The following is a 7,865-nucleotide window of genomic DNA, read 5'->3' as shown; positions in this document are numbered from 1 at the left end:
AACAGCATCTTTTCTGATTCACCCGTGCAAGTTTCAGTATTGTTAGGGTGGCTTCATGTTTTTCCATCTTCATAGACTTTACATTTTTGATTTTTGCAGATCTCAAAACTTCACAATAGCCTATGTATTTGTTGAACAAAATATCTCCTGTGTCAGAATCTGTGGAGTGGCCCCCAGAATATTTGTTAACCCAGTAACTTATATTTTCCACCCCTTCCTAATAATCTGCTTGCCAGATTTCAATTCTCCCCATATTCTGTAGGAAAGGGGCCTAGCCTATAATTAAAAACTCCAGAGGCCTAGGATAATGTAAGTTCAAGTGCCACAGGGCAGATGAACTGAAAGGGGGATCATCATCTGAATCCACAAAGACTTAAAAGCTTTTTTTTTTGTAAAGACAGTCTCACTTTATCACCCCTGGTAGAAAGAATGCCTGGCATCACTTAGCTCACAGCAATCGCCAGCTCCTGGGCTTAGGTGATTCTCTTGCCTCAGCCTCCTCAGTAGCTGGGACTACAGGTGCCTGCCACAACGCCTGGCTATTTTTTTGTTGTTGTTGCAGTTTGGCTGGGGCCAGGTTTGAACCCGCCACCCTCGATATATGGGGCTGGCACCCTACCTACTGAGCCACAGGTGCCGCCTGGACTTAAAAGCTTTTGAGTATGTGGTTCCTCTCCTGCAGGCTTCAAGAAATTTTTTGGATCACCTCTTTTTCTTTTTTTGAGACAGAGTCTCAGTATGTCACCCTATAGAGTGCTGTGGTATCTCGGCTCACAGCAACCTCAAACTCTTGGGCTTAAGCGATTCTCTTGCCTCTGCTTCCTAAATAGCTGGGACTATAGGCACCTGGCACAATGCCTGGATATTTTTTGTTGCAGTTGTTATTGTTGTTTTTTAGCTGCCCCTGGCCGGTTTCGAATCTGCCAGCCTTGGTGTATGTGGCTGGGGCTGTAACCATTGTGTTATGGGCACTGAGCCTGTATCACCTATTGATGACCATTTGGAGGGTCCAGACCCCAGAATTCCTCCAGGTGAGTTAAACGTCCTGATGATAGGCTTCCCTACAATGTCGGGGCTCTGGATCCTCCTCCTGTCTGCTCCTCCTTCCCCATTCCTGAATTTAATTGTGTTTTTCTCTCTTGTGGGCCTATTGTTGTTGGTCTACTATTTTCAGATTACTAACTGAGTACATGGGATGCTTGCATTTTTATTCTTGAGACACTTAGAAGAAGTAAATACAAAAGATGCAAAGTCTAACTTTTTCTATGGCTCAATAGTATATACCATGAGACACATATGCCACAACGTACTGGTCCATTCATGGGTTGATGGGAGCCTGGGGTATTACCATATCTTTGCAATTGTGAATTGAGCTGCTATAAATATTTGAGTGCAAAAGTCCTTCTGGTTAAATGATTTATTTTTCTTCTGAGTAGATACCTAGTAATGGGATCGTGGGATCAAATGAAAGGTCTACTTTTACAATGTGATCTACAGATTTAATGTACTTTCCATTAAAACATCACTATCATACTTTGAAGAACTTCAGAAAATAGCTCTTCAATTCATATGGAACCAGGAAAAAACCCAAATAGCCACCATAATACTATGAAATAAAAAAACTGGAGACATCACATTACCAAACTTCAGGTTATATTTATTAGAAGTCCATAGTGATCAAAACAGCATAAACAGCATAAGAATAGTGACATAGATCTATGGAATAGAAACAAGAACCTAGAGATGAAACCAGCCTCATATCACAACTTGATCTTTGACAAACCAAACAACAGTTTACACTGGGGAATAGAACATCTGTTTAGTAATTGGTGCTGGGAGGACTGGACAGCTGCATGTAACAGACTGAAAATGGAACTGCACCTTTCACTACCTACAAAACTTAATCCCTGCTGGATAAAAAATTTAAATCTTAAGACATGAAATGATAAAAAAAATCTAGAGGAAAGTGTGGAGAAAGCTCTTAATAATGTCAGCCTTGGGAAAGAATTTGTGACAAAGAACCCATCGGCAACTGCAGCAACAGCAAAAACAAATAACAAGGACCTGATCAGTTTAAAAAGCTTCTGCACAGCTAAGGACACAATCAACAGAGCAAACAGACAACCTTCAGAATGGGATAAGATATTCACATGTTACCAATTGAAAAAAGGCTAGTGAGCAGACTATTTAAAGAAAACAAGTAAATCAGTAAGAGAAGAGCAACCAACCCCATCAATCAATGGAAAAAGGACATGAACAGAGAAACTTTTCCCAAGGAGACAGATGAATGGCCAAAAAAAAACCATGAAAAAATGTTCATCATCCCTAATCATTAGAGGAATGCAAATCAAAACCATTTTTAGATATAACCTAACACCAGTGAAAATAGGCCACATCACAAGGTCCCAAAACTGTAGACATGGGTGCAGAGAGAGGGGCACACTGATGCACTGGTTGGCAGGGTTGCAAACTAGTGCAGTCTTTTTTGAAAGAAGTATGGAGAATGCTCGAAGATCTATAATGTTTATAGCCAGGTGTTGTGGCAGGTGCCTGTAGTCCCAGCTACTCAGGAGGCTGAGGCAAGAGAATCACCTAAGTCCAAGAGCTGGAAGTTGCTGTGAGCTATGATACCACCGCACTCTACTGAGGGTGACAAAGTGAGACTCTGTCTCTAAAAATAATAATAAAATAAAAAGATCTATAATGTTTAAACATGTAACCAACTGCAGTCTCTCGGGAAGGGTGGGGGATTTCAATTTGCCAAGAAGCAGGGGCTCCCATTCTTCCCTTGTCTGAACTTTGGAGTATACAAAAACAGACAAGGAGTGGTACCAATAAATATTGAACAAAAGCAAAATTTTCACCCAGCAGGGTAGTTCTACAGCAAGCAAGAAGACATAGCTCCAGGTTCTCAGTGGGTATCAAGACCAACAGCACAATGGGCTTTAAGTGGGTCCCTCATAAATGATGAAGAGAACCAGGACTGTGGAGGGCAAAGTCACTCTGCATCCCTGCTCTGGCATGAACTGTTAAGCCTAAAAAAAGGGATTAAGAGGTTAGAGGCAAAGAAGCATTTATTCAGGAATGGAGATTGCAACACAGGTAGCAGTCAGAAAACTGTACCAGTAAAAAGGGGTGAGGGGCCTTATATATATAGAACTATATTTCTATTGTATAAGTTGTTTTTGAGATTATTTCAGGTGGATTAAGCAAAGAAGTATTTAATCATTGGTAGAATGATAATTTTATGTCAGTCATAAAATACTTATATGCAGTGTTCAAAAATCTTAGGACTTGTTTTACTTGTCAAAATTATGGTTGGTTGTGCGTCAGGCACAGTGGAATGCTGAGGCAGCTGAATTGCCTTAGCTGAGGAGTTTGAGACCAGCCTGAGCAAGAGTGAGATCTGAAAAAGTAGCTAGGCATTGTGGTAGGTGCCTGTAGTCCAAGCTACTTGGGAGGCTGCAGCAAGATGATCACTCGAAGTGTGGTGCCTGTAGCACAGTGGTTATGGGGCTGACCGCATGTACCGATGGGTGGCGGGTTTGAATCTGCCTCAGGCCAGCTTAACAACAATGACAACTGCAACAAAATATTTGGGTGTTGTGGCGGGTGCCTGTAGGCAAGAGGCACCCTTGGGAGGCTGAGGCAAGAGAATCGCTTAAGTCCAAGAGTTTGAAGTTGTTGTGAGCTGTGACACCACGTCATTCTTCTGAGGGTAACATAGACTCTGTCTCAAAAAACAAACAAACAAACAACAACAACGATCACTTGAGCCCTATAGTTTGAGGTTGCTATAAGCTATACCACCACAGAACTTTACCCAGGATGTCAGAATGAGACTCTGTATGGATATAACAAAAAAGTGTATGGTTGTCTGTGAAGAAAATGTTTTCCATATTACCTTTGTGGTTTTTCAAGTTCATCAGTAGTTTAACCCAGAATTAAGCCTAAGATGTAGTCACCACTGTGAAGTGTAGGTCATTGCTTACCTCACACCATGGGCCACCCTTCTTCAGGCCAATAAATTTGCTATAGTGTCTTACAGTTGAACACAGACGTGATGTAAGAAAAAAGTACAAATAAAACTACTTTCATTTAAATTTTTAGGATAAGCAATCTCTGCTAAAGTAAAGCAGTTAGAGCAGGAGGGAATAAAAGAGATCCAGCAGTTCCCCAAACCTAAGACTCCTTGAGGGTTGTGAGGTTTCTTGGGATTGGTTGCATGTTGCCAGTAATGGATACTTGAGTTTTCTGTATTAGCTAAACCTTTTAAAAAGACATTGAAGAACGGGTGGCGCATTCAAACCCAGACCCAGCCCAAAACTACAAAAAAAAAAAAAAGATATTGAAGAAAGTTCTGATAAAATAGAGTGGACACCTTTATAAAAGGAAAAGAACTGCTGTACCTCTTCTCTTACTTTATGACTATATACGAATGTGAACTCATATATATGTGAATAAAAAGGAGGTATGTATGTTGGGTGTTAATTGCAAATTTTATTTTAGACTAATGTAAGGGTACATAAAATTAGGCTACATTGTTTACATTTGTTATGGACTGTCTGCGTTGAATTTGAGTTCTTCCCCCAGTAGGTGTGCCAAATACCCCTACATGGTACCTGTTAAGTGGGAGCTTACTGAGGCCTTTCCCCTCTTTTCCTTCCCCCCTACTTAATTTTAATTGTGTTTTTCCTCTCATGTGGGCCTGTAGTTGTTCATCTACTAGATTCCAGTTAGTATTGAGTACATGAGATGCTTGTTTGTCCATTTTTGAGATATTTTACTAAGGAGAATGTTCTTCAGCTCCACCCAGATAAAAATACAAGATGTAAAGTCATCTTTTTATGGCTGAATAGTATTCTATGGTATACATATACCACAGTATACATGTACCACAGTTTATTAATATGGGATAATGGCCACTTTAGTTGTTTCCACATCTTTGTGATTGTGAATTGAGCTGCTATAAATATTAAATATTTGAGGCACATGCCATATGGTAAGATGATTTTTTTTTTTCTTCTGGGTAGATAACTTGTAATGGGATTGTGTAATCAAATGGAAGGTCTAATTTTAGTTCTTTGAGGATTCTCCATATTTCTTTCCAAAAGGTCTGTATTAGTTTCTAATCTCACCAACAATGTATAAGTGTTCCCCTCTGTCCTTCCCAGGATCTTCAGTTTTTTGGTTTTTTTTTTGAGACAGAGTCCAAGCTGTTGCCTTGGGTAGAGTACTATGGCGTCACTGCTCACAGCAACCTCCAACTTTTGGGCTTAAGCGATCCTCTTGCCTCAGCCTCCCAAGTAGCTGGGACTACAGGCACCCACCACAACACTCGGCTATAGTTGATTATAGTTGTCATTATCGTTTGGCGGGCCAGGCTGGGTTCAAACCTGCCAGCTCCAGTGTATGTGGCTGGCGCCTTAGCCACTTGAGCCACAGGCACTGACCCTGAAAGTGGTTTTGATTTGCATGTCTCTGATGATTAGGACTGACAAGCATTTTTTCATGTATTTGTTGGCCATTTGTCTGTCTGCTTGGGAAAAGATTCTGTTCATGTCTTAACGGGATTAATGGAATTGTTTGCTCTTGTCAATTTCCTTGAGTTCTCTATAGATTTTGGTTACTAGCACTTTGTTGGATTTGTAACATCTTCTCCCCTTTTGAAGGCTGTCTGTTTGCTTTGTTGATTGTGTCATCAGCTGTGGAGAATTGATTGGGTCCCATTTGTTTTATTTTTGGTTTTGCCACAATTGGCAATGATGTCTCCTTCATGAATTCTTTCCCAACGCTGATGTCATAGGGTTTTTCCCATGCTTTCTTCTAGGATTTTAGATGTAAATCTTTTATCCAACATGAGTTAATTTTTGTTAGCAGTGAGAGGTTCAGTTTCTAGTTTACGTTTGGCTAACCAGTTCTCCCAGCACCATTCATTAAATAGGGATTCTTTTCCTAGTGTATGCTTTTATGTATGTACTTTATTGAAGATCATAAAGCGGATTTCACCTCTAGGTCTCAGATCTGTCCCTTAGATATATGTCTTTTTTTTTGTTTTTTTTCCATGCCAATACTATCCTGTTTTCATCACTGTGGACTAGTGGTACAACCTGAAGTCTGGTAACATGATGCTTCCAGATTTGGTTTTATTTCATAGAATTTTGATGACTATTTGAGGTTTTTTTCCTGGACTATACAAAATGAAGAACTAGAACTTGCTTTTTACAACCTGGGAGAGTTCCTGAATGGACAGCAGGGGGTGTAAGCTGCTAGCCTCAGTTCCTTCTCAAAAAAACTCATATCCTTAGGGTAAAATCACTGACAAGATCACAGTCACTAGTGTTAAGCCTGTCTACTACTTTTGTTATGGGCCTGCCACTAAGAAGAGGGAAGGAATGGATGCAAAGTACCCTGTTAATTTGGTTATCACTATTTCTTCTTCACCCCCTAAATAAAAAGCTCGAATAGCTGGTTTCCTAGGCCAGCACACTCTCCGTCTTTCACCTTTCTGTCTGGAAATGTAGAATATCCTTATTTTTCTTTCTGTCCTAATCTTTGTTTGGAGAAATTTTTCTCAAAACTCGCATGCACTAGATCACACCCTAATGTGCTGTACCCTCTTGTCAGTTATCTACTGGCACCTAGGCCCTTATCCATGCTCCTGTGCTATCAGGTGGGACTCATGTGGGTCTTTTGGGGTTTGTCAAAACAGTCCTGTGTGTGAGTAGGCCTGTGGGCATGCCTCTATGTCACATGGCTATAGTTCTGGTGATAAGCATACAAATATAAATAATATGTAAGTATTACATGTCAATACATAACATAAAATTATATATAAATATGAAAGCATGTAAACATATTACTGCAGATCTTATAAATCATATGAGGTAATAAAGGCTCTTTTTACCTATGTGTTTTTCTTGCTAATGATTATTTTTAAATATATGCTTTTTACCTCTGATGAAGTAAGATCTCAAAATCTACTTTATGGAATATCTTAGACTAGGTGACGATAAGCAACTGGATTGGTTGGCATGGCAACATGTTTTAAAAATAACAAGTGAAAAAAATATACTATGAAAAGTAGGTCTCAGAATTCTATTTCTGACATGTAGCTACTAGAAAGGTTAACTGTAAGATATCAAATTAAGTTTAAAAATATTGGAATACTATGCACTAAAGCTATCCAAATATGGAATACTTTCACTTCTGATTACATATATGTACGTAGAATCATATTTAGTATAATATTTATAATAGCAAGAAGGAATTTCATTTCTGATTATATATGTATGTGTAACTTGAGAAAAATGGTTTATTAAAGACACATGCTTAAGACAAACATATAAGGACCAAATAGAGATGGCAGCTATAGAAAAATAGTAAAAATTTAGAAACCCATAAATGATGATTTCAATATCCACAAGGAATTCTCTGTGTTATGACTATTATAAGGTGAAATACACAATTCATTTCTTTTCTTTACTTTTTTTTTTTTTTGAGACAGTGTTTCTATGTCACCCTCAGTAGAGTGCTGTGGCGTCACAGTTCACAGCAACCTCAAACTCTTGGGCTTAAGTGATTCTCTTGCCTTAGCCTCCCAAGTAGCTGGGACTACGAGTAGGTGCCAGCCACAACACCTGGCTATTTTTTGTTGCAGTTGTCATTGTTGTTTAGCTGGCCCTGGCTGGCTTTGAACCCACCAGCCTCGGTGTATGTGACTGGTGCTGTAACCACTGTACTACGGGTGCCGAACCCACAATTCATTTCTTCATGTGCACTGATTTCCCAGTTGTGTTCATGCTCTGATCAGTAATCAGTCATTTAACCATTTTAGTCTGTGTCTGGTAGCCAATCTTTAAGGG

General features: G+C 39.5%; 1 pseudogene; it reads left to right on the top strand.

Annotated features, from left to right (window-relative positions):
- The first annotated feature begins 992 nt into the window (after positions 1-992).
- LOC100944920 overlaps positions 993-7,865 on the top strand; it is a 26,337-nt pseudogene continuing 19,464 nt past the window's right edge.

The sequence above is a fragment of the Otolemur garnettii genome, unplaced genomic scaffold, assembly GCF_000181295.1.
Source record: "Otolemur garnettii isolate 467f Iridium unplaced genomic scaffold, OtoGar3 scaffold00366, whole genome shotgun sequence".
Taxonomy (NCBI): Eukaryota; Metazoa; Chordata; class Mammalia; order Primates; family Galagidae; genus Otolemur; species Otolemur garnettii.
Note: the sequence above shows the minus strand (reverse complement) of the source record. Positions and strands in the feature narration are given on the sequence as shown.